This window comes from Giraffa tippelskirchi, chromosome 11, assembly GCF_054371585.1.
Source record: "Giraffa tippelskirchi isolate mGirTip1 chromosome 11, T2T-mGirTip1v1.2.pri, whole genome shotgun sequence".
NCBI lineage: Eukaryota > Metazoa > Chordata > Mammalia > Artiodactyla > Giraffidae > Giraffa > Giraffa tippelskirchi.
Window position 1 is genome coordinate 127,823,160 of NC_137285.1, and position 27,725 is coordinate 127,850,884.

Sequence of the window (27,725 nt, forward strand, 5' to 3'; positions counted from 1 at the left end):
GTGGAACTGAAATCTAGGAGAGAGTGAAAATCCTAAAAAGCAAGCCCAGAATTCAGTTACTTTTGCCCTAAGTGTAATTTCAGTCTTGAGAAACAGGTGCACGCATGAGTTTCATTTTTTTGTCAACCTCACAGGCAAAGAGGACTTTTATTGCACTTGAATTTATAATTCAATTTCATGACATCCAATATCTATGATATTAGGTTTTCAGATGCATGAATGTGTTATGTTTCTCCATTTATCTGGGTCTTCTTTTTCTCACTAAACTTTTGTAGTTTTCAGTGACCAATCATCTATCTTCTTTGCAAGGGCTTACAGTATCCTCCTAAAATTCCTATTTATGTTTTTATGCTGTTTTAAATGATGCTATTTCAATTTTTAAAGTTTACCACTTTTAACTGATAATGTATCAACATACAGTTGGTTTTTTTGTACACTGACCTTGTGTCCTGAGGTATTGCATAAGTTCCTGGTTCTAGTAGGTTTAGAGGAATTTAGAATTTTTTAATGTAAATAATCGTATCTGTGAATCAGGAATTTTATTTCTTCCTTTATGCTTGTTGTTTATCTTACTAAACTGGCTAGGATCTCTAGTACAATGCCAAACAGAAATGGCAGATATCCTTGCCTTATTTCTGATCTTAGAGGGAAAATACTGTTTCACTGTTAAAAATGATATTGGCTGGAGGTTTTTGAATAAATATCTCTCATTAGATTGAGGAAGTTTCATTCTAGTCCTAGCTTACTCAGAGCTTTGATTATAAATAGTTGTTAAATTTTGTCAGTTATGTTTTTGTTATTATAGTAGATTAATTTTCAAATGACGTATTCATCTTGTACTGCTGGTGTAATTCTCACTTGCTCCAGATGTTTTACCCTCTTTTATACTGATGGATTCAATCTGTTAATGTTTTGTTCAGGATTTTTATGTCTAAGTTCATGAAAGACACTGATCTATAAATTTAGTTCTTATACTATCTTTGTTAGATATCTTTTATGTAAGATTATTGCTGGCCTCAAAGAATCAGCTAGGAAATGTTCCTTTGCCTTCTTTTTCTGAGTTGGTATAAAATTGGTATTATATTAAAATATTTGATTAACCAGTGAAACTTAGGTCTAGACTTTTATTTGTGCTATGTTTTTGATACACAGATTTGATTCTGATAGATAGTGAGTTATTACAAATGTCTATTTTTACTTCTCTCAGTTCTGGTAAGTTGTACATTTCAAGGAATTTGTTTGCTTCATTTAAACTGTCAAATTTAATGGCTTAAAATGTCTATAATTTTCCTTTATATTTTTAGGATTTGGAGATAGTCCCTCTTTCATTAATCATTCACCCATACAGGCAATCAAATTTTCTCCCTCATTCATTTTACTAAGAATCTATCAATTTTATTTATCTTTCCTAAGAACTAACTTTTCACTTTAAAAAAATTTCTCTATTGTTTTGGAGTCTCAGACATAGAAAGCAGACTTGTGGACACAGTGGTGGAAGGGGAAGGTATGACAAATGGAGAGTAGCATGTAAACATATGTATTACCATGTATTAAACAGACAGCTGGTAGGAATTTGCTGTATGATACAGGGAGCTCAAACTGTGACAACCTAGAGGGGTGGGATGGGGTGGAAAGGAGGTTCAAGAGGGAGAGGACATATGTATACCTATGGCTGATTCATGTTGATGTATGGCAGAAACCAACACAATATTGTAAAGCAATTATCCTCCGATTAAAAATAAATTAAAAAATTTCTCTGTTGTTTTATCTTTTCTATTTCATTGCTCCTATTTTTATTATGTCCTTCCTTTCACTTGGAGAAAAATTTACTTTTTTAGATTGTTTTAATATTGATTAAGTGTCTACCTTAACAATCTATCTTCTAACATTTAAAGTTACAAATTTCCCTCTAAGTTAGACTTTAAACTGTACCCCACAAATTTGCTGTTGTATATGCATTATCCTTTAAAACTATTTTCCAATTTCTCTTGTGACTAACCCCTTGATTAATGAAATGTTAAGAAATACATTAATTTTCAGTATTTAGGATTATCTAAATATTTGTTTGTAATTTAATTTCTTTTGTGGTCACAAAACAGTGTGTGATTTTGATCTTTTGAAATTTACTGATGACACAGTTAACATTTTTATTTTTGGCACCTATAACTAATTACTGTAATTTCAGTCATTTTTACTACTTTTGTTTTTTAATCTTCATATAAGTGATCCATATATTACCTTTATTATATATGTCATTTTCCAGTGAGATTTTTACTTCTGCATGCTCCCTTATCAATTAGTGCTATTTCTTTTCAGCTTAAAGAACTTCCTTTAACATTTCTTACAGAACTGGCTTAGTGGTGATGAAACTCGCCTAGCTTTTGTTGATCTGGGAAACTCTTGATCTCTCCCCTTCAACTCTTGCTGGGTAGATAATTCTTGGTTGGACATTTTTTTTCTTTTCAGGACTTTGAATATATCATGCCTGTCCTTTCTGGCCTGTATATTTTCTGCTTAAAATATTTGCTGATAGATTTTTGGGATTTCCCTTGTGTGTAACAAGCTGGTTTTTGCTTGCTCCTTTTAGGATTTCTCTTTATCTTTACCTTTTTAAAAAAAGAGTATTTAGTAAAATCATATATACACACACATACATACATACACAAACATGTTTCTGTACCCTGACCCTTAGACTCATAATGAGTATGAATGTGGAAGTTCAGTATTTTTTAATGGATACACTGTATTTCATCAACTAAGAGAATGCTCATACTGTATTATGGTTGAATGTTTGGATTATTTCCTTTTTTAAAAAAATTATTTTTAATTGGAGAATAACTGCTTTACAATGTTTATTGGTTTCTACCATACAACCACACAAATCAGTCATAATTACATGTGTGTGTGTATATATATATATATATATCTCCTCTCTCCCCTCCCCCTTACCATTTTAATTGTAACGTGTCTTGGTGTGTGTCTTTTTGGGTTCATCTTATTTGGAACTTTCTGGGCTTCTTGGATCTGGATATCTGCTTTCTTCCCCATATTAGGAAAGTGTTCATCCACTTTTTCTTCATTGAATTTTTCTAGCTCTTTATCTCTCTTCTCCTTCTAGAAGCCCTATAATGTGAATACTATTACACTTGATGCAGTCTCAAATGTCTCATCATGTATCTTCCCTTTTTAAAATTCTTTTTTCACTTTGCTGCTCTGTCTGGGTAAGTTACATTTTTTTTGTCTTCCAGCTCACAGACGCATTCTTCTACCTCATCCATTCTGCTGGTGAACCCTTCTCATGTATTTTTCAGCTCAGTTATAACTACTGTTTGGTACTTTCTTATATTTTTTATCTTTCTGATGAAGTTTGTACTGTTCTTCCATCTTTCCCCCCAGGATCAGTGATCACATTTATGACCATTAATTTTAACTCTTTAGCAGGTAGATTGCTTATCCCTATTTCATTTAGTTCCTTTTCTGAGGTTTGGTCTTGTTCTTTTGTTTGGAACGTATTTCTCTGTCCCCTCATTTTGCTTAATTCTCTGTGTCCATGTATGAGGTAAATCAGCAATCACTTCTAAATTTGTTTTATGGCTTGCTGTGTGGTCTATTTTGGCAAATATGCCATGTACATTTGAAAATGTTGGTATTCTGCAGTTGTTGAATATAATATTTTCTGTCAATTAGAAAACTGATAGAAAATAGAAAAATTATATTTTCTGTCAAGTTCTCTGAAAGTATTAAGATATCCTTTCTGATTTTATTTTTTGTGTGTTGTTCTTTCAGGTGATGGGAGAAGAATCTTAAAATCTCTGAGTATGACTTCTTTCAGTTTTTTTTTTTAATGTGTTTTGATGCTTGGCTCTTAAGTATATAATTTACAGTGTCTTCCTGATATAGCAAGTGTTTATCATTATGAAATCTTTATTTCTAGTAATGCTCCATGTTTTGAAGTTTTCAGATATTATTTCTTATGCTTATTTTTACATGGCATATTATTTTCCATCCTTTTGGTTTTATTTATTTGTGTTTTTATATTTTAGGTATTTCTTTTGTAGACAGCATATGTTTGGATCCTCCTTTCCTCTGTCCAGTCTGACATTCCCTACTCTTGGTTTTGAGATTTTGGTTCATTTATATTTATGTAATTAATAAAATGGTTGAATTTATGACATGTTTCAACTTGTTTTCTATTTGTTTTGTGTATTGTTTGTTTCCTTTGTTCTTTTTCTCCTCAATCCATCTGTTACAAAAGATATTCTCCTGCTGGCTTTGAAGAAGTAAGATGCTATGTTGTGAGAAAGCCTTATGACTAGGACCTGAAGGTAATCTCTAGGCTCTTAGAGCAAAACTCTTTCAAGAATGATTAAGAAAACATGGATGGCTTTATACTTGTAATTGTAAGGAACTAAATTCTGCCAATGACCAGTGAACTTGGAAGAGGACTCTGTGTCTCAGATGAGATTACAGTCCAGGCCAACACCTTGATGTTCTCCTGTTGAGACCTTATGCAGAGGACCCAGCAAAACAATGCCTGGACTCCTGGCCCACATAAACTGTAAGATGATAGATTTGTGTTGTTTTGAGCTGCTAGGTTTCTGGTAATTTGTTACACGGCAATTAAAAACTAACCATATAGTAATAGAATATATCCAAAAAGAAGCATACAAATTAAATAGGATAAAGGACTTCCCTGGTGGTCCAGTGGCTAAGACTCCCCATTCCCAATGCAGGGGGTCCAGGTTCACTCCCTGGGCAGGGAACTAGATCTGACATGCCACAACTAAGAGTTTGCAAGGCATAACTAAAGATCCCATGTGCTACAGCTATGACCCAGTACAGTCAAAAGAAAAAAAATTTAAAAAAAAATTGAATAGGTTAAAAATAAAAATAAATGGTCTGGGTAACAAGAATCCCAGAAAGACAGTAGTGGGAGAAAAATATTTGAAAAAATACAGACAGAACATTTATTTTCTTACTGGTCTAAGAAATTTAGCAAACCCTAAGCAGATAAAATTCACTCACATACACTAAGGTAAACCATAATTCAGAACTGTGAGAAAAATCAACTTCTGTTGTTTAAGGCACCCAGTCCTTGGTACTTCATTTTGGAAGCCCTAAACTACTAAAAATCATTAAGGCAGCTGGAACACAGCCTTCAGTCATCTTAAAAGCCAGCAGAGTGATCTTTTTAAAATCCATAAAACAGTCACTGGAGATCACTCTATATCTTAAGAAATTTGAGTCATTTTGGTTAAAACATTCAACTTTATAGTAGGAAAGACCACTGCTCTTCAAAGTTCTGAATTTATTTTTTCATGGTCTCTATGGACCCATTCCTACAACTCTAAGCAATGTATGTGTTGAACACTGCCAGCTGGTACACAGCATCTCAAGATCTTTACCACTGTCCACAAGAAGTTAAATTAATTCATGATTTTGTGACTGTACCAACTTTACTTAAGGATTCAAGAGCTACGGGAGGAAACTGTATTATGAACTGTCTCCTAACTGGTTTTCTCTTTGACATTGCATTGGTTTCCCAAACCAGTAACTCACTATGTGACTATCTCCACAATCTCCTAAATAATAAACTCTAGCTTCCCTTCCCTTACTGGACCTATCTCTCTCAGTCCTGAGTTATTTTGCTGAATAATATGTTATTCTGCTATTCTATCCTTTTACCCAGAAGTTTAAGCATATGCTCCCTTGTCTGAAACTCATTTGTCATTCCCTGATTGTTTATATGCAGAGCCTAGACTCTAGTCCAGAATTCCAGGATCTCAGCAATTTTCTCCTTCTAACTTCCAACGTAATCACAACTGGAGCCACAAAAAGCACATTCAGCCCCAGTGAGCATGGCAGCTTCCCTGTCCTGGTCCTAGATGCCTGAACCAAAGATGTCAACTGCTATACCTTTGCCTGCTTCCTCACTGGTTCTCTGTGGGCCAGAGCTCTGTTCTCTTGAGCCACCCTCCACAGAGAGCTTTCAGGTACTTCAGTCTTTCTCAGAGTGCCTGACACAAAGTGGGTACTCAATAATAATTGTGATGAAAGAATATATGAACAAGAGAGCAAATAAACAACCACATTAAAAATCTTCCAAGGAGTCTCGCTGCTTAAGAGGATCAAGTCCACAATGAATCTGGATGTTAAGGGCCCCTTAGTATCTGTGCCCTGGAGAAGGCAATGGCACCCCACTCCAGTACTCGTGCCTGGCAAATCCCATGGACAGAGGAGCCTGGTAGGCTACAGTCCATGGGGTCGCTAAGAGTTGGACACGACTGAATGACTTCACGTTCACTTTTCCGTTTCATGCCCTGGAGAAGGAAATGGCAACCCACTCCAGTATTCTTGCCTGGAGAATCCCAGGGACAGGGGAGCCTGGTGGGCTGCCGTCTATGGGGTCGCACAGAGCCGGACACGACTGAAGTGACTTAGCAGCAGCAGCAGCAGCAGCATCTGTGCCCAGCCTATTTTTCCCAGCTTCTCACCGGTTCCCACCCCCTGATTTTTAGACTCCTTCAACTCTTGTCAGGAACATTAAAGGCAGGCCCTGCCTCCTGGAGGCAATGGGTAGGGATGAATAGATGGGAGGGTGCTAGGCCTCTGACTTTACCTGTGTAACTGGTGATACCTTGGAGGATTTTTTCACTCTGGCTTTCTCTCAACCTAGAAGGAAGCAGAGTATTCATGAGCCTCACAGACCTCTTTCAAAGCGACAATAATAACAGGCAGTGGACAGAAAAGAACATTACCCAGTCAAATGCTACCTTAGGCAGAGGGTTTGTAGCATCCCCCCCTTAAAAGATACATGAAATGATGGGCATGATGAGGTCTAAGGAACCATTGTCCCTTCTAGCTAAAATTCTTCTACCAGATGTCCCCTCCCTCAACCTGAACCTTGTAATTTTGTAGCATTTTCCCTCAAGAATTCTCAAATGTCATTTTTTTTTGACAGATAAAAAGACTATTGTCTTGAAAGGGACAGTGATTTTCCCATGGTCACCCAGCAACTGAAGGAAAAGCCAGGACTAAAACCCGGTCTTCCTGGAGTGTGAGCTTGCACTTGACACAGCACCTTGCTATGTCCCATCTTGTTGAAGAGGGGAAGGTGGAGGCACTTGTTCTGAACAATCTTCAACCCCTCTCCTCTCCCAACTGATCCACACGGGATCTGTATTAACAGGCTTTGATTAAGCTTTAGTGACAGTCCTAATTCTTAGAATACGATCTCGTGCTGAGGAGGAAGAAGCGGTGTGAGGAGCTGCAGGCAGCATGAGAAGAAATGGGAGGTTAGGATGATAAAACCCTGTCTCCCTGAGGGTTTGCCACGTGGGGTTACGGGAAGAATGTAACTTTTTTTCTTAAATTTCTGTAAAACCGTTTATATTTTTGGAAAAAAAATCATTTAAAATTACAAATAAATGCTTACCAAAGAGAATAAAATATGGCAACAATGAAAACTGCAGAAAGACTATCCGAGAAAATCCACATGAACATATAGAAATTTGGTGTCTGCAAAACAGAAAACACAGTTATAGGAGTTTGCAGCTGGAAGGGGTTGTAGCTCGTGTGGGTCAAGTCCCTTGCTTGAACCAGGGATGGAGCAGGGGCAGAGCAGGGGGAGGAACCATGGTTGCCAGAGTTGGTGTCAAACACAGAGGGTACCCGCTGCTATCGTAACAATCCCCTCCTACATGTGCCAAGGGCTCTACAAGGGCTAAAACACTCCACACACTTCATCCCCCTGGACCCTCGACTGAGGTCTGAGGGAGTCCCAGAGATGTCACATTGCAAGTCTATTCTGGAGCCAGGACTACAAGCCCAAGTTTCTTCACTTCCAGTGCTCTATGTGTTCATGCACAGCTTTCCAAACCTGGCTGTGCAACTAAATCTACCTGAGCATCAGATTTTAGTAATACAGGTTGCTGGGCCTCATTAGAGACTCGGGAATTAGAATTTCTGCTCTCCAGAAACAAGTAATCAGTCTGTGAACCAGCATTTAAGAAACTACAGGCCAATATCACTGATGAACATAGATGCAAAAATCCTTAATAAAATTCTAGCAAACAGAATCCAACATCATATTAAAAAGATCATACATCATGACCAAGTGGGCTTTATCCCAGGAATGCAAGGTTTTTTTAACATCCGCAAATCAATCAATGTAATACACCACATTAACAAATTGAAAGAAAAAAACCATATGGTTATCTCAATAGATGCAGAAAAAGCCTTTGACAAAATTCAGCATCCATTTATGATAAAAACTCTCCAGAAAGCAGGAATAGAAGGAACATACCTCAACACAATAAAAGCCATATATGACAAACCCACAGCAAACATTATCCTCAATGGTGAAAAATTGAAAGCATTTCCCCTAAAGTCAGGAACAAGGCAAGGATGCCCACTTTCACCACTACTATTCAACATAGTTTTGGAAGTTTTGGCCACAGAAATCAGAGCTGAAAAAGAAATAAAAGGAATACAGATAGGAAAAGAAGAAGTAAAACTCTCACTGTTTGCAGATGACATGATCCTCTACATAGAAAACCCTAAAGACTCTACTAGAAAATTACTAGAGTTAATCAATGAATATAGTAAAGTTGCAGGATATAAAATTAACACACAGAAATCCCTTGCATTCCTATACTCCAATAATGAGAAAACAGAAAGAGAAATTAAGGAAACAATACCATTCACCATTGCAACAAAAAGAATAAAATACTTAGGAATATATCTACCCAAAGAAACAAAAGACTTATATATAGAAAACTATAAAACACTGATGAAAGAAATCAAAGAGGACACAAACAGATGGAGAAATATACCGTGTTCATGGATTGGAAGAATTAATATAGTGAAAATGAGTATACTACCCAAAGCAATCTATAGATTCAATGCAATCCCTATCAAGCTACCAATGGTATTTTTCACAGAACTAGAACAAATCATCTCACAATTTGTATGGAAATATAAGAAACCTCGAATAGCCAAAGCAATCTTGAGGAAGAAGAATGGAACTGGAGGAATCAACCTGCCTGACTTCAGGCTCTACTACAAAGCCACAGTCATCAAGACAGTATGGTACTGGCACAAAGATAGAAATATAGATCAATGGAACAAAATAGAAAGCCCAGAGATAAACCCACACACATATGGACACCTTATCTTCGACAAAGGAGGCAAGAATATACAATGGAGAAAAGACAATCTCTTTAACAAGTGGTGCTGGGAAAACTGGTCAACCACTTGTAAAAGAATGAAACTAGAACACTTCCTAACACCATACACAAAAATAAACTCAAAATGGATTAACGATCTAAACGTAAGACCCGAAACTATAAAACTCCTAGAGGAAAACATAGGCAAAACACTCTCTGACATAAATCACAGCAGGATCCTCCATGACCCACCTCCCAGAATATTAGAAATAAAAGCAAAAATAAACAAATGGGACCTAATTAAAATTAAAAGCTTTTGCACAACAAAGGAAACTATAAGCAAGGTGAAAAGACAGCCTTCAGAATGGGAGAAAATAATAGCAAATGAAGCAACAGACAAACAATTAATCTCAAAAATATACAAGCAACTTCTGCAGCTGAATTCCAGAAAAATAAATGACCCAATCAAAAAATGGGCCAAAGAACTAAACAGACATTTCTCCAAAGAAGACATACAGATGGCTAACAAACACATGAAAAGATGCTCAACATCACTCATTATTAGAGAAATGCAAATCAAAACCTCAATGAGGTATCATTTCACACCAGTCAGAATGGCTGCTATCCAAAAGTCTACAAGCAATAAATGCTGGAGAGGGTGTGGAGAAAAGGGAACCCTCTTACACTGTTGGTGGGAATGCAAACTAGTACAGCCACTATGGAGAACAGTGTGGAGATTCCTTAAAAAACTGGGAATAGAACTGCCATATGACCCAGCAATCCCACTGCTGGGCATATACACCGAGGAAACCAGAATTGAAAGAGACACGTGTACCCCAATGTTCATCGCAGCACTGTTTACAATAGCCAGGACATGGAAGCAACCTAGATGTCCATCAGCAGACGAATGGATAAGGAAGCTGTGGTACATATACACAATGGAATATTACTCAGCCATTAAAAAAAATACATTTGAATCGGTTCTACTGAGATGGATGAAACTGGAGCCCATTATACAGAGTGAAGTAAGCCAGAAAGAAAAACAACAATACAGTATACTAATGCATATATATGGAATTTGAAAGATGGTAACGATAACCCTATATGCGAGACAGAATAAGAGACATAGATGCATAGAACAATCTTATGGACTATGAGGGAGAAGGTGAGGGTGGGACGTTCTGAGAGAATAGCATTGAAACATGTATATTATCATATGTGAAACAGAACACCATTCCATGTTCGATGCATGAGACAAGGGCTCAGGGCCGGGGCAATGGGATGACCCAGAGGGATGGGATGGGGAGGGAGGTGGGTGGGGGGTCCAGGAAGGGGAACACATGTAAACCCATGGCTGATTCATGTCAATGTATGGCAAAAACTATTACAATATTGTAAAGTAATTAGCCCCCAACTAAAATAAATTAAAAAAAAATAAATAAAATAAAAAATAAAAAAAATCAAAAAAAAAAAAAAGAGTCTTCTCCAACACCACAGTTCAAAAGCATCAGTTCTTCGGTGCTCAGCTTTCTTTATAGTCCAACTCTCACATCCATACATGACTACTGGAAAACCATATCTATGACTAGATGGACTTTTGTTGGCAAAGTAATGTCTCTGCTTTTAATAGGCTGTCTAGGTTGGTCATAGCTTTTCTTCCAAGGAGCAAGTGCCTTTTAACTTCTGGCTGCAGTCACCATCTGCAGTGATTTTGGAGCCCAAGAAAATAGATGTTTCCCCATCTTTTGCCATGAAGTGATGGGACCAGATGCTGTGATCTTCATTTTTTGACTGCAGAGTTTTAAGTCAGCTTTTTCACTCTCCTCTTTCACTTTCATCAAGAGGCTCTTTAGTTCCTCTTTGTTTTCTGCCATAAGGGTGGTGTCATCTGCATTTCTGAGGTTACTGATATTTCTCCCGGCAATCTTGATTCCAGCTTGAGCTTCATCCAGCCTGGCATTTTGCATGAAGTACTCTGCGTATAAGTTAAATAAGCAGGGTGACAATATACAGCCTTGATGGACTCCTTTCCCGATTTGGAACCAGTACATTTTCCCATGTCCGGTTCTAACTATTGCTTCTTGACTTGCATACAGATTTCTCAGGAGGCAGATAAGGTGGCCTGGTATTCCCATATCTTGAAGAATTTTCTACAGTTTGCTGTGATCCACACAGTCAAAGGCTTTGGGTAGTCTATAAAGCAGAAGTAGATGTCTTTCTGGAACTCTCTTGCTTTTTCTATGATCCAATGGATGTTGGCAATTTGATCTCTGGTTCCTGTGCCTTTTCTAAACCCAGACTGAACATCTGGAAGTTCTTGGTTCATGTACCGTTGAAGCCTTGCTTGCGTAACTTTGAGCATTACTTTGGTAGCATGTGAGATGAGTGCAATTGTGTGGTAGTTTGAACATTCTTTGGCATTGCCTTTCTTTGGGATTGGAATGAAAACTGACCTTTTCCAGTCCTGTGGTCACGGTGAGTTTGCCAAATTTGCTGGCATATTGAATGCAGCACTTTAACAGCATCATCTTTTAGGATCTGAAATAGCTCAACTGGAATTCCATCACCTCCACTAGCTTTGTTCACAGTGATGCTTCCTAAGGCCCACTTGACTTCGCATTCCAGAATGTCTGGCTCTAGATGAGAAAGCATACCATCATTGTTATCTGAGTTATGAAGATCTTTTTTGTATAGTTTTTCTGCGTATTCTTGCCACCTCTTCTTAATATCTTATGCTTCTGTTAGGTCTAACTGTTTCTGTCCTTTATTTTGTCCGTCTTTGCATACAATGTTTCCTTGGTATCATTAATTTTCTTGAGGAGATTTATAGTCTTTCCCATTCTATTGTTTTCCTCTATTTCTTTGCATTGATCACTCAGGAAGGCTTTCTTATCTCTCCGTCCTGTTCTTCAGAACTCTGCATTCAAATGGGTTTATCTTTCCTTTTCTCTTTTGCCTTTCACTTCTCTTTTCTCAGCTATTTGTAAGGTCTCCTCAGACAACCATTTTGCCTTTTTGCATTTCTTTTTCTTGGGAATGTTTTTGTTCACTGCCTCCTGTACAATGTCACAAACCTCTGTCCATAGTTCTTCAGGCACTCTATCAGATCTAATCCTGTGAATCTATTTCTCGCTTGCACTGTATAATGTAAGGGATTTGATTTAGATCATACCTGAATGGTCTAGTGGTTTTCCCTACTTTCTTCAATTTAAGTCTGAATGTTGCAATAAGGAGTCATGATCTGAGCCATAGTCAGCTCTGGTCTTGTATTTGCTGACTGTATAGAGCTGCTCCATCTTCAGATGCAAAGAATATAATTAATCTGATGTTGGTATTGACCATCTGGTGATGTCCACCTGTAGAGTCATTTCCTGTGTTGTTGGACATAGTCTAGGTCGGACCCGTTCAACTCTCAAGTTATTTTCAGCCTTACTCATCTATAATTTGCCTTTGAACACTATAAAAATGCCATACTAAGTAAATATGTTGTTAATAACTTTTGCATTAAAGAGATGCTTTTACATTCCCAGAATCTATAAAGATTGAACAGTCAGGTGGGTAAGTTTTATATTTTTATTACCATGTTTTCTCTTTGGGGTGAGACCATGCTTACATGGTTCAGTCTTCAAAAAGCATGTTTAATTTGACTAAATGTAGAATAAACTCTGAAAGTCTCTCTGTATTTGCATGTATACTCACACCCACACAACTTTTTCTACAATACATACACAAGGGGTGCTTCTATAAAGGAAGATAAACATTTCCCAAGAATCTCTTAACTGTTTAAATGTGGAAACCTTGGTTTATGTGGTTAATATACACTTTAAGTAACAGTTTGTGTAAACTTTCCTGCTCTTAACTTCAAAACCATTCACCAGAAAGGGAATATTTATTTTAGAATCACAACAATTTCTACTAACATGTGACAATCAAAATATATTCATTTAAAAATAAGTAAAAAGAAAAGACTACAGCATTAAAGTGCTAAGTCCCCAAATTTCAGAATACAAGTTAAGAATAGAAAATGATGTCTAAAATTCACCTCATTCCTTTTGGCATATGCATTTTTTTCCTTCTCTTACTTTTTTTCGATTGATTAAAAATAAATGACTTTGATGGAGAATTTTATGCAACACTGAAAGACATAAAGAAGAAAAATTCCAGCTCAGATAAGATGCAGATAGAAATTTCATTATTTTCATGAACATGTTCAGTGTCTTATGCAATTTGATGGTGTTGGGATGGTGGACAGGTGCCAAGCAACCATGACTTCGCAGACCAGTGTCTAAGATTTGGAACTATATCTTGACAATATGGATGTAAGTGTATGAGTTAAAAGGTGCTGTTGTAGTTTAGGAGAGAAATGGCACTACCTTAAAGGCAATGGACCTATTTTATACATCTATATTTTCCCATAGTCTACACTGTGACACAGAAAACAGTCCTTCCAGCAGACTTCCAAAGAGCTGGAATGTTGGACATACATTCCTCTCTTGTCTTTCCCTTCCAAAGGAAATATTTGCATTTATTGGCAAACTAATTATTCTTCTGTTTTAAAATCTATCTTCCCCACTATCCTATGTATTCATGTGCTGTGCATGCTAAATTGCTTCAATTGTGTCTGACTCTTTGTGACCCTATGGGCTGTAGGCTGCCAGGCTCCTCTGTCCACGAGATTTTCCAGGCAAGAATACTGGAGTGGGTTGTCATCCCTTCTCCAGTGGATCGTCCCGACCCAGGGATCAAACCCATGTCTCTTATATATCCTGCATTGGTGGGTGGGTTCTTTACCACTAGCACCATATGAGAAGCCCAAGAATTGGTAGGGAGCAGAACAAGATAAAAATGCAGGCCTCTGATGAAAAAGCTGGAAAAAAGTTTTTCTTTTTTCTATGTCTCTCTCTCTCAACTGTCATGGAATTTTTAATTTGTTATTAAGTATTACATTTGCTCAGGCATGGGGAAAGTTGTGGTACATATGCAGACTCACATAGTGTCCAGGGTCCTGTTTCATGACACAGTGGTACACAAACCTCAGCCCTTCCTGTGCCAACACCTGGGGTCCCTCTTGGGGCAGCAGTCACTGGGCAGAGGTGGAGGAGCACGTGGCCAAGACCAGTCACATGATGGTAGAGAGAGGCAGAAGGAGGCGGGACTGGGTGTGAGCTGAAACTCCAAGTCTTTGACATGTGCTGTATTTCCATGGAACTTCATTTACAAACACTGATAAAATTTATTAAGAATTTCAACACAGTGAGTACCTAGCATTAAATAATATGATTTATTATGATTGCACTGGTTGTATGCTGATGGAGTTGATACTAACTATATTCCATCTTTCAATACCACGACCAATGATAATTTGAGCAACTATGCTTTCACTGAAAAGCATGGATTACCATTTTCTTATTTTTTTCTTATTTTTCATCCATGCAGTTATTAAGTAAATGAGCAACCCATTCCCAGATTCTCATTTGGAAGCCCTGATTCCTGGGCTCATTCCTGGTCTAATTACTGTATCAGCAGAAAAACAGACCTTCCACTCAAAAGTGGTGATTACATAAATTCAAAGACAAGACCATTTACAAAATTTGGGGGCAGAGTTAAAGAAAAATAACAAGGATACCTTGGTAAGCACCCTGGAGTTAACCGTAGTGTAAAACAGTACTGCTTTTAAGTCTGGGGGGACAAAGACAGGGAGCCATTTTCAAAGAGAAAATCTCGTGGAACCACCAGACAGAAGTTGCAGCCTTCAACAGCCGAACTCATCCTCTGTCAACCACACACCAGGAAGGAGGAAGTTGGTGGATAATTGTCTCCACCTCTCTTCCCTTCATGCACTGATCTCCTCATGTCTCCCATTTACCAACCAAACTGCAGAGCTCATGAGGATCACACTTCTAGGGCACAGAACAATATCAAGTGGGTTGTAAAACAGAAGTAAGGGAGCAGACAGAAGATAAAGTGCAAGTCAGTTTTCACTCGTGTGCCTACTCCTGTATACCCAGTAGTGTCCTACACAACTAGCAGTCCCCCGCAAAAAGCAATTTTATGGAATAAATGTGCTGAAATTTCAGATTTAGATAGTCAAGTCAACCAATCCTCAATATATCCATTCTGAAAATTAAAGTTTAAGAATCTGTAACTGGAAACTATTCGGCTCACCCACAAGTTCGCACACATCATCATGGAGTTGATCTAAAGGGTGAACACACTTTGGAATCATTTGTCAGGGAAAGTTTTTTGTTCTTTCTTTGTTATAGTAATACTAGTAATAGGCAAATTAGGCACCAAATTGAATTTATTCACAGATATTTTTATGGTAGCAATTTGAAATGGATTGTTAGAGACAGTCTACAGACTTTCATATCATTCCAGCCTGTTTTCATAAATATTTGTAATATAACATAATAAAGATAAAATATAAGAGGTCTGGAGGATAAAACACCTTGTAGCAAAAATATTTTATGTAATACAAATTGTGATTTCTTAGTAGGACAATTTATCATACTCACAGACAATCTAAAGAACAACTATATATTTTAATAATATGAATATACATCAATTCATTTATATTTACTCAATAATCGCTCTGAGTACAAACACTGTTCTTGTCTGTCCTGAAGTGCAGGGAAAGTGTTACATATTTCTGATTAAAAGCTGATTTACTTACTTACAAATTATTTAGAAAAATAATCACCTCTTTGTCAGTCATAATTCCTTTTCAAAGTAACAGAAGCCACCTTAATTAATTCAAATGGAAAAGCAACTTACCTAAAAACAATCTTACAAAATCTCAGGGAGCAGGGAAGAGCAAAGTATAAGATTCAGAGGTCATCCATCTAAAGAAAACACTAAAACCACTGAAACACTAAAACCACTGCTGAGACTGAACCATGAACATCAAAACCCCAGCTGCTCCACCTCGAACGCTTTATGTTAATGCTTTATGTCACCAACATCACTAGAAAAAACTAATTTCTTCATGCATCTACTTCTTCAGATAGCTTTCTTCTGAGTCAAGGTCATACACTGGTGCCTCTGACTAGTAAACCTAGGTTTTTGTTCTAGATGTAAGAAAGACTGAGAAACTGATGTTCTGGCTCCTTTCTAAAGGGTAGGGATAGTGCACAAAGAATTATGGCAAATACTCCAAACATTGGAAAGCCATTTAAAAACGTCTTCTGCATGATGAAATACCTTGAGCTAGATTGACTTTCCACTATGGGAAAACAAAAAACAGATCCTATGTGTGAAATAATTACTTCAAGCATTAAATAATACACTTCTCAATAACCCACAGGTCAAGGAGGATAGCATAAAAAAATTATAAAATATTATAAACTAAATAAAAATGAAAAAATGAAGCAAAATTTGCATTCATAATCAATACAGTTCTTACACAGATATTTATATGTTTAAATGTTTATATCAAATACAAGGAGAAGTCTAAAATCAATGATTGAGATTTCTACCTCTGAAAAAGTTAGGAAAACAAAAAGTAAGACTAAGGTAAATAGAAAAAAAATAAGAAAGAGAAAGATCATTAAAATAAGAAATGAATACAGAGAAAAATCATTAAAACTGAAAGCAGTTTTTCTAAAATGATCTGCAAAATTAAAAAGAAAACACTTGGGTTGTACTGTTTAAAGTCAATAAAAAAGAGAGAAGACAAAATTACCAAATAACAGGAATTAAAGAAGAGTCATCAGCACAAGCTCTGCTTAACTTAATAACATCAAATAAATATATGCAAATAAATCTGACATCTTATGTGAATTACAAAAATTCCTTGAAAGCACACATTTAAAACTTGATGCTAGAGGACATAGTAAACCTTAATAGCCCTATATCACTTTAATATATTTGCAATTTAAAACCTTTCCACAAAGAACATTCTGGTTTTAGAAAGCATCATTGGTCAAATCCATCAGACATTAAAGGAAGAAAAAATAACAATCCTCATTAAATTTTTTAGAAAAACAACAAGGAAGGAACATATCCAAACTCATTTTATGGGGCAAGCATTATGGTACCCAAACCAGACAAAGATATTTCAAGGAAAAAAAAACCCCAAATACTGATATCCACCACTAATTTACACAAAAACAGGCTTAACAAAAGACTTAGCAAATAAAATACAGCAATATAAAAAAGAATAATACATTAGGACAGCTGTTAGTTTTATTTTTATTTTTTTGAATAATTTATTTATTTTAGTTGGGGGCTAATCACCTTACAATATTGTAGTAGTTTTTGCCTTACATTTACATGAATCAGCCTGCTGTTAGTTTTAGCAGAACTAAAATAGCAGTTTGCCAATTTAAAAATGCATCAGTGTAACTGACCACATTAAAATAATAAAGGAGAAAAAATATGATCATATCAATAAACATCATCTTAATACATGTTGAAAGCATTTAATGAAATCCAATACCCATTTATAACAAAAAAATCCTCATAAAACCGGAACCAGAGGGAAATTTCTGGGCAAGAAAAGTTCAGGGCCAGAAAAATCTGTTCAGGGCAAGCATCAAAATCACATATAATTTCATGCTTAATGGTGAATGCTTTAGCCCTATGATCAGAAATAAAACAAGACGTCCACTCATCAGCTCTATTCAACACTGTATGGAAAGTGACAGCCAATGGGGGAAATTAAACGCCAAGGGTTTGGAGGGAAAGTACACAAGGGTTTTTAGGAGAGCAGAACTATTCTGTATCCTAACGGTGGATACATACCATGGTATTCATTAAATCTGTAGGAAACACGATGCACATCAATTGTAACAAATATATCACACTGCTGCAAGATGTGAATAACAGCATGTAGGTGTGGGAAATTAAAGGCCATCTGGGAACTTTCTGTTCAATTTTTGGGTGTACCCAAAGCCACTTCAAAAAATAAAGTCTACTAATATGTAGTTAAAAAAATAAAATAATATGTAAGTATATACATATATACAAATATATATAAATGTAAAAACGGTGAATCTAGTGAAGAGTAGAGAGTATTCATATTACTCCACTTTAAGATGAGTTGTGAGAAATAGTAAGGAATATATGAAGAAGTCTACAAGATATTTAAGAATATATAAAATAAAATCTAAATATGTGAAAAAGGACAGTGTCTGAGGCCCAGTGTGATCTTGGCACCTGCCTCTTCTTCCTCACTTCCGTCCACTGACTGGCTTCCCACCATGATCATCATCTCTGCTCTTTGGGGTTCGATCATACGAAATCGCTACCCAACACATCGGAAGCAATGACTCCTTCAAAGTTCTCTCTCCTCTCAGACTTTGCCCGTGCTGCTGCTTCAGGCTGGCTAAGGCTGATTGGAAAGGGATTTTCTCCCTGTCTCTTCCCGTCTGTTCCCCTATATCTCCTACAGGAAACTTTCTCCATCCCCTAAACCCAGGAACTTCCTTCCTTAACATCTAGTGCTTAGACCCATAGTGTATTGTAACTGTCTGCATGCCTGTCTGTGTTCTCCAGTGTCAGTAAACCTGAGGTCAGGAACTATCTTTATTCCTCAAACTCAAGTACTGTTTCTGGCTCACAATGATTATATATTCAATAAATGGGCTGTATGTGAAATTAAAAAGTTGGACTAAACAATCCAGAAGGTCTATTGGCATGCATCAAATAATCCCAACACCAGGAAATACCTTTTTCTCTGAATTCCTCTGGTTCTGAGCGTCTGAAGACCTCGCGAGTAAGAGCGTAATTCCCAGGAACCTCCGCACGCGTCACCTGCTACTCGGACTACGGTCACACGACACGGACTTCATTTCCCAGCATGCTTTGAGATGCCGCGACTGAACCGCCCACGCGAACCAGGGCCTGAGTGAGCGGCAGAGACTGCCAATGAAGAGCGGCCGCTTATGCCAATGAGTCCGGGGCCGAGAGGGCTCAGGAACCATTTATTCATCTGTTCTAGATGGCCATTTCATTCGCGTGAAGTTGGAGCGGAACTGAACCATGAAGTGTGAGAGTGGCACAAGAAGAGCTGAGGGGCAACTGGATCCATGCGGCAGCAGATGTACTTCCGCATGGTCAGGTGAGTTTTAGCCTCTAGGGACTGAAGTGGTCCACGCTACCCTTTCTGAAATACGGGCTGTCGACGGGCTGGCCATCTAGGCATGGAACCTGCCTGGTAGAGGAATTTATTAAGGTTGAGGACCCCTGGCTTCGTTCAACTGGAATATATTCATCAGAAATAGAAAATTATTAAAGCCAAATCTAACCTTGGGAAAGGGCAGAATCATTCAGTACTGCTCTTGCCCTGAATTGTTCAGGAAGGAATGTTCAGTTATTCTCTTTAACCAGTTCAGTTAAATCGCTCAGTCGTGTTCGACTTTTTGCAACCTCATAGACGGCAGGACGCCAGGCTTCCCTGTCCATCACCAACTCTCGGAGCTTACTCAGACTCATGTCCATGAAGTCGGTGATGCCATCCAAACGTCTCATCCTTTGTCGTCCAATCTTTCTCAGCATCACGGTCTTTTCCAAGGAGTCAGTTCTTTGCATCACGTGGCCAAAGTATTGGCGTTTCAGCTTCAGCATCAGTTTTTCCAGTGAATATTTAGGACTGATTTCCTTTAGGATTGACTGGTTGGATCTCCTTGCAGTCCAAGGGACTCTCGAGAGTCTTCTCCAACACCACAGTTCAAAAGCATCAATTCTTCGGTGCTCAGCTTTCTTTATAGTCCAATTCTCACATCCATACATGACTAGTGGAAAAACCATAACTTTGACTAGATGGATCTTTGTCATCCAATGGTGACTAAGAAATCAGCCTGGTCTGATGAATTGGATACAATTCTATATATTAAAATAGAAAATAGTATATGAGTTGCAAATAGGTAAATAAATAAAGTTTATATAGATTAGAAATAGTTTTCATTTCAGATGGTGTTACTCTGTGTGTGTGAAATCTCAGTATATGTAAAAACAATTAGATTTGATAAAAGAATATTATCAGTCTCAGATTCAAAGTAATATACAGAACTTAATTATTTTCCTATATTTAAACAATGTATACTTGAAATTAGATATAATTAATAATAACATATAAACATATTGTTTTTGAAAAAATCCAGGTGCAATATTTGTACACTGAAACCTACAAAATATGCTGAGAGAAATTGTTTTCATTCTTAATTGATCTATAAGTTGAAATTTAACCCAGCCAAAATTTCAGAAGTCTGTATTTTCTGCAAATGGACAAGCTGAAACTATTATATATATATGGAAATTCAAGGAACACAGAATGATCAAAAAAATTTTAAAAATGAAAAAGTAGGAAGACACTACCTCATTTCAAGATTTACTATAATGCTAGAGTACTAAAAAGAGTGAGGTGTTTGTTGAAGAATATGCAAATATATAGCTGGAACAGGAGTAGTCCAGAAATAAACTCATTTGCCACTAACAGGTATGTGGCCTAATGACTTTCAGCAAAGATTCAGGGTAGTTCGATGGGGGAAAGAATAGTGTTTCAACAAATGGGACAATTAATAATTTCAAACAAAAATGAAGCTTACATCACAATGTATGAAGTTGAACTTGAAATATATCATAGAAATAAAATTACAAAATTTCTAGATGGAAACATAGGGGAATGATAACAAATGTTTTTATCATTCATACTTTTTGCTTCCTTTTTAAGAAATCTTTGTATAACTCAGGTTTACAAATTTTATCCCCTATGTTTCCATCTAGAAATTTTGTAGCTTTATTTCTGTATTTATGTATGTATAATGGAGCTGTAAGATTATACATATATGTGTATTCTTACTGTATAATTTTACAGTTCAGTAATACAAAGTGAACCAAAACAGTTTAACAAAACAATAAATGTTTTCAACAGACACTTCCGCAGAGAAAATGGGTAGTTGAAAAGTAAGAACATAAAAGGTTGTCAACTTCATTATTCATTAGGGAAATGTAAACTAAAGCCACAGTGATATATCCATACATTCACTCGAAGGGCTGAAATTTAGATATGCTAGCCAGAATGCAAAAGCAAAAAGGCAAAATGGGTTGTCTGAGGAGGCTTTACAAATAGCTGAGAAAAGAAGAGAAGCTAAAGGCAAAGGAGAAAAGGAAAGATATACCCATTTGAACGCAGAGTTTCAAAGAATAGCATAGAGATACAAGAAAGCCTTCCTAAGTGATCAGTGCAAAGAAATAGAGGAAAATAATAGAATGGGAAAAACTAGAGATCTCTTCAAGAAAATTAGTGATACCTTGGGAACATTTCATGCAAAGATGGGCTCAATAAAGGACAGAAATGGTAGGGACCTAACAGAAGCAGAAGATATTAAGAAGAGGTGGCAAGAATACACAGAAGAACTATACAAAAAAGGTCTTCATGACCCAGATAACCACTATGGTGTGATCACTCACCCAGAGCCAGACATTTTGAAATGCGAACTCAAGTGGGCCTTAGGAAGCATTACTGCGAAGAAAGCTAGTGGAGGTGATGGAATTCCAGTTGAGCTATTTCAAATCCTAAAAGATGGTGCTGTGAAAGTGCTGCACTCAATATGGCAGCAAATTTGGAAACTCAGCAGTGGCCACAGGACTGGAAAGGTCAGTTTTCATTCCAATCCCAAAGAAAGGCAATGCCAAAGAATGCTCAAACTACCGCACAATTGCACTCATCTCACTTGCTAGCAGAGTAATGCTCAAAATTCTTCAAGCCAGACTTCAACAGTACATGAACCATGCACTTCCAGATGTTCAAGCTGGACTTAGAAAAGGTAGAGGAACCAAAGATCAAATTGCCAACATCTGTTGGATCATCGAAAAAGCAAAAGAGTTCCAGAAAAACATCTACTTCTGCTTTAGTGAAGTGAAAGTCGCTCAGTCGTGTCCAACTCTTTGTGACCCCATGGACTATACAGTCCAGGGAATTCTCCAGGCCAGAATACTGGAGTGGGTAGCCTATCCCTTCTCCAGCAGATCTTCCTGACCCAGAAATCAAACCGGGTTCTCCTGCCTTGCAGGCAGATTCTTTACCAACTGAACTATTAGGGAAGCCCTACTTCTCTGCTTTATTGACTATGCCAAAACCTTTGACTGTGTGGATCACAACAAACTGTGGAAATCTTCAAGAGATGGGAATACCAGACCACCTGACCTGCCTCCTGGGAAATCTGTATGCAGGTCAAGAAGCAAGAGTTAGAACTGGACATGGAACAACAGACTGGTTCCAAATAGGGAAAGGAGTACATCAAGGCTGTATATTGTTACCCTGTGTATTTAACTTATATGCAGAGTATATTATGTGAAATGCCAGGCTGGATGAAGCACAATCTAGAATCAAAATTGCCAGGAGAAATATCAATAACCTCAGATATGCAGATTTCACCACCCTTATGGCAGAAAGCTATGGAGAAGACTCTTGAGAGTCCCTTGGACTGCAAGGAGATCCAACCAGTCCATCCTAAAGGAAATCAGTTCTGAATATTCATTGAAAGGACTGATGTTGTAGCTGAAACTCCAATACTTTGGCCACCTAATGCGAAGAACTGACTCATTTGAAAAGACCCTGATGCTGGGAAAGATTGAAGGCAGAAGGAGAAGGGGATGACAGAGGATTAGATGGTTGGATGACATCACTGACTCAATGGGTATGAGTTTGGGTAAACTGCAGGAGTTGGTGATGGACAGGGAGGCCTGGTGTGCTTTAGTCCGTGGAGTCGCAGAGTCGGACATGACTGAGCGACTGAACTGAACTGAACTGAGCCAGAATGCAGAATAACTCAAACTTATTAAACTATACAGCTAAAACAGGTTTTTTCTTTTTTGTATGAATGTAAATAGTGTCTGACTTAGACTTTCAAAGGAAGCAGCATAAGATAGCTCAAACGTAGTATGAGAATATAGGAAGACAGAGGAGGGCAAAGCCAGTAAAGAAAGACTTCCCAGAGATTACGCTTGAACTAGGTACTGAGGATGACTATGAGCTGCCTGGCTACCTAGAGAAGTAGATGGGGAAAGAAGGTGCATAAGCAATTTGAAGAGAGTTTCAGTAAATTCAACAATATATGAAAGCCAATGAGGTACAAGAAAGGGAAGTGAAAGTGGCTCATTGTAACAAGAGTTTAGGGTATGAATGAAGGTTCAGCAGGAAATAATACTGCCAGTTATTGTATATAAATAATTCTGTAAATGGTTATATAGAGAGAAATTGGTAGAAGCTAATTAATAAAGATCCTTGAATTATAAACTGTGATTTTAAACTATCTTATCAACTATCTTACATGTGATGGTATATAATCAAATGATTTTAGACAAAAGACTGATTTGGTTAGATTTCATTTGTAAATAAATTCTTATTGGAATATGAAATATGGGGAAACTAGGTGAGAAACATAGTTACAAGAGGCAGATGAAGAGGGCCTAAAACAATGACATTGGCAATCACACAGCTGCAGACATATAGTAGGGGATGTGATTCTGCTGCTTAGATAAGGAGAGTCAGAATATAAGTATGTTCTCCAGGTTGGATGATATCTTGATGATGGTGCTGTTTCTGGGATTGAGACATGTTGTGGTATGGTCAGTTGTGCATTAGGATGAGAATTTAGAGAATCAAAGGTATGATATTAAATATGCTGAATCCGAGGTAACCATGGTAAAACTAAGTATAATCTGGTACAGTTTCTTTATTTTCTCCCCTCAAAATTGTATTTGTTTTGTACTTTATACCTTTTTAAAATCAACTTGTTTTCTTATAAAGCTTTTTAAAATTGAGCTACTTTATCTCTCATTCTTACTCTTGACCTTCTTTCTTCTTTTACTGTAAAATTATTTTAATACATATAGTAACTGTGTATAAATATCCATACAACCATCAGATGATCTCTTGTAAACATGTAATTTTCAGGTCCTCTCTTCTTTCTTTAGTCTGTATATTTTCTCAGGGAAGGAGCTTTAACTTGCTTCTTAATATGGTGATAGCATTAGCTTTTGTTGTTGATGCTGTTGTGCTGTTATTGTCATTTATCTGCTTGCCAAGCTTCTCTTATTTTGCTTATGATTGGTTTGTTTCAGAAAATTAAATTTGTATCAGATATCAGGCAAAGGGAGAGGGAAAAGATTGATAATGTTTAACTGCATCTATTTTGGTATCGATTTTGTGCTAAGAGGGATAACATTGAATTGTTAGAACTCTTTTCTTAGGCTTCTTGAAATAGGGGAAAAATCCTCTCCAGGTGGTGAGAATATTTTTCAGAATAAGCACTTCACTCTTTTTAGTAAACACTTTGAACTATTTAGGATTGTGACAGATATCAGTGAATACGAGCTAATTAGCAGTTATAGAAGATGAATAAATTGTATGAGCTGACATCTTATATGCATGTGTTGTTCTATCTGAGTTTCATCAAAGCAGAAGGTAAAGACATTTTCACACTTTTAGAATATGTTCTAGTTGAGTATGCTAAATTATAAAGCACATAAAACATTAGGGATTTGCAGTATTTTTTTTTTCTTTTTCTTTTCTATCCTTAGTTGATTCACTTCGTTGTACAGCAGAAACTAACACAACATTGTAAAGCAACTATACTCCAATTTAAAAAAAAGATCAGATTTGTGGTTACTAGAGGTGGGATTGGAGGGAGAGTGAATTTGATGAAGCTTTAAAAAAGTTCCAGTTAGTCAAAACTACTTGAGATTAATCTCTGAGTCATAATCTATAAGAATTCTAGGTAAGACAGAATATTGCCTGAGGTGATGGTATCATCTGCTCTCCATATTGTACAAGTACACGGAATAGTAAAAGTTGTTGATTTCATTTCTCTTGGGAAAGAAAAATATGCATTCAGAGCAAAATTCACACAACGCACACAAAATAAGACACTACATCTAATAGAATAGTCAAAATAAAAGAGATCAGAAATGCAAAATGTTTATAAGAATGTGGAACAATACAAATTCTTACAGTTTGCTGGTGAGAGGGTAAAATACTACATCTAGTTTATTAAAGTTTCAAAATTATATAATGATTTCTTACAAATTTAAGCATGAATCAACTCCATGGTCTAACATTTCTATTCTTAGATATTTCCCAAGGAAATAAATTAGAGTTATGTCCACAAAAACACTTGTATAAAGATTTCATAAAAGCAGTATATATAATATCAAGTAAAATAAAACAGAGAACAACCCAAGTGTCTAACTGTAGAAAAATGAATAAACACAGTTGTGATGTATTCAAACAATGAAATAGTACCCAGCAATAAAAAAGGAAATACACTCGAGATATATGCAGTAGCAGAGACACTGAAAGAAGCTGGAGACACACACGTATATACACACAATATAGTGTGAAATGGAATTTTAATAAGGTATATGTGAACTAGCAAAAGCAGTCTATAATGATAGTCAGTGAGTGGTTGGGGAAGAGTAGGAATAACGATTTAAAGGGTAAAGTTGAATTCTATGGAGTGAGGGAAACGTTCTATATATTATTTGGAATGGTGGTTATACGCTTGGGTAATTTAAGAACACATACTTTTTAGCCTATTGTTGACCCCTCCTAGAAGTCGTAGCAGTTTGCCTCATTGGGAACCATTGGTAGGCTGAGATCAGCAATAAGTATATCTTTTTAGCTACATGGAGAATTTATAAATCATTAGTAAAATTATATGTAATAATCTGCTGGCTGAAATTACCAGACTTGTAGCAGATAGGGACAGTGAAAATCTTGCTAAATAAAATAAAAGTGGAGAAATTGTGTTTCTCAAAATTAAGCTCATATAGACACCTGTCTATTTCAGCATAATCAGTTTAACAACTTTAATTTAAGCCTCAGATTATCACTTGCATATTTTTCTTAGTTATTTATGAGGCAATTAGGCTTAGTTTTTAGTATGTAAAGCAATAAATTTCTCCTAAGGTTACTCATTGTTTCATCTGTCACAGATTTTTCAGGCTTAGAGGTTTCAGTATGGAATGATTTATTTTTGTCTTAATATCTTTAATGACTGTTATGGCTCAAGTGCTTATATGTTCTGCCATTTTAAACACTTTACAAGAGAAAATAGCGATAGTAGCTGTGAAAGGGTATAGTGGTGAGTTGGAATTTTCAACTATGGAAAAATTTGCTTTAATCTGCAAATGGCAAAGACATCTAACACCTGATGATATGTCCACATCAAACTCAATAGAACTTAAGATTTGTTAGTTATTTTTATTTTTTACTTCACCTGATATTATCATTTGCTATCTTCATAATTCATTTTTTCCTACCAAAGGTTAATGTGAGATTTGATTATGGTAAGACTTTGTTACATGTAGGGGAACTTGTTATTTATTTAACAAATATGTATGGTGTGCTTTCTATGTACTAGGCACAGAAATTATGTAGTATAAGATGTCCATCTGTTTTCTTTTTCAAAATAGTTTAATCTATTCTAGACCATTTGAATTTCCAAATAAATTTTATGATTTATCAGTTTCTATTAAAAAAACTATGAGAATTTTGACTGAGGTTGAGTGAAATCTAAAATTAACTTGAGAAAACTTTTCTTCTTGATAATATTGAATCTTTAAATTCCTGGTATGTTATGTCTGTCTATTTTATTTGTTTTACTGTTTTATAAATATACTAAACATGATAAGCTTGCTAGTTCTAAAAGCTCCTATTTATTTTTTATCCCATATGATTTTTTTATATAAAAGACCATGCCATCTGAGAACAGAAGTACCTTTATTCCTTCCTTTTTAATATGTGTAACTTTTATTTTTCTTACTTTGTTGCATTTGCCATGGCATCTAGTGCAATGTTGAATAGAACTGTTAAGATATTCTTGCCTTATTCTAGCTCTTAGATGAGAAACATTTGATTTTTCACAATTAGGCATACTGTTATCTGCAGGTTTTCCTTGGATGCTTTTTTGCAGGTGGAGAAAGTTTTCTTCTATTTCTAATTTGCTGAGAATTTTTATTATCCCTGGAAATGGAACTAAGAGATGAAAAATAGAAAAAAAGTGAGGTAGAGATTGTGGAACTGAAGCCTGTTCCTTTGTGGTAGCAGTTACCATACTTTCTAAACAGTTATCACAAATAATTTGGCTGAACTGTATGATTTAAGCTAGTGTTCCCATATTTAAAGCCTTCAGGAAGTGTTCTAGTTTCATTCTTTTACAAGTGGTTGACCAGTTTTCCCAGCACCACTTGTTAAAGAGATTGTCTTTTCTCCATTGTATATTCTTGCCTCCTTTATCGAAGATAAGGTGTCCATAGGTGCGTGGGTTTATCTCTGGGCTTTCTATTTTGTTCCATTGATCTATATTTCTATCTTTGTGCCAGTACCATACTGTCTTGATGACAGTGGCTTTGTAGTAGAGCCTGAAGTCAGGCAGGTTGATTCCTCCAGTTCCATTCTTCTTCCTCAAGATTGCTTTGGCTATTCGAGGTTTCTTATATTTCCATACAAATTGTGAGATGATTTGTTCTAGTTCTGTGAAAAATACCATTGGTAACTTGATAGGGATTGCATTGAATCTATAGATTGCTTTGGGTAGTATACTCATTTTCACT

General features: G+C 36.5%; 1 protein-coding gene and 2 long non-coding RNA genes across 3 annotated transcripts in view; 2 read left to right on the forward strand and 1 right to left on the reverse strand.

The window, feature by feature from the left end:
- Nucleotides 1–3,896: 3,896 nt before the first annotated feature.
- On the forward strand, nucleotides 3,897–7,466 carry LOC145526772 (uncharacterized). Its single transcript, XR_014069163.1, has 2 exons — nucleotides 3,897–5,993; nucleotides 6,962–7,466. It is a non-coding gene; the product is annotated as an uncharacterized LOC145526772 (long non-coding RNA).
- On the reverse strand, nucleotides 6,570–18,970 carry LOC145526770 (uncharacterized). Its single transcript, XR_014069161.1, has 4 exons — nucleotides 18,836–18,970; nucleotides 13,210–13,302; nucleotides 7,436–7,518; nucleotides 6,570–6,672 (listed from the first exon to the last, which is right to left on the reverse strand). It is a non-coding gene; the product is annotated as an uncharacterized LOC145526770 (long non-coding RNA).
- ANO3 (anoctamin 3) overlaps nucleotides 18,940–27,725 on the forward strand; it is a 486,839-nt gene continuing 478,053 nt past the window's right edge. Inside the window, exon 1 of the transcript XR_014069159.1 lies at nucleotides 18,940–19,227. The gene's annotated coding sequence lies outside the window, so the exon portion shown is untranslated. The remainder of the gene's footprint in view (nucleotides 19,228–27,725) is intronic.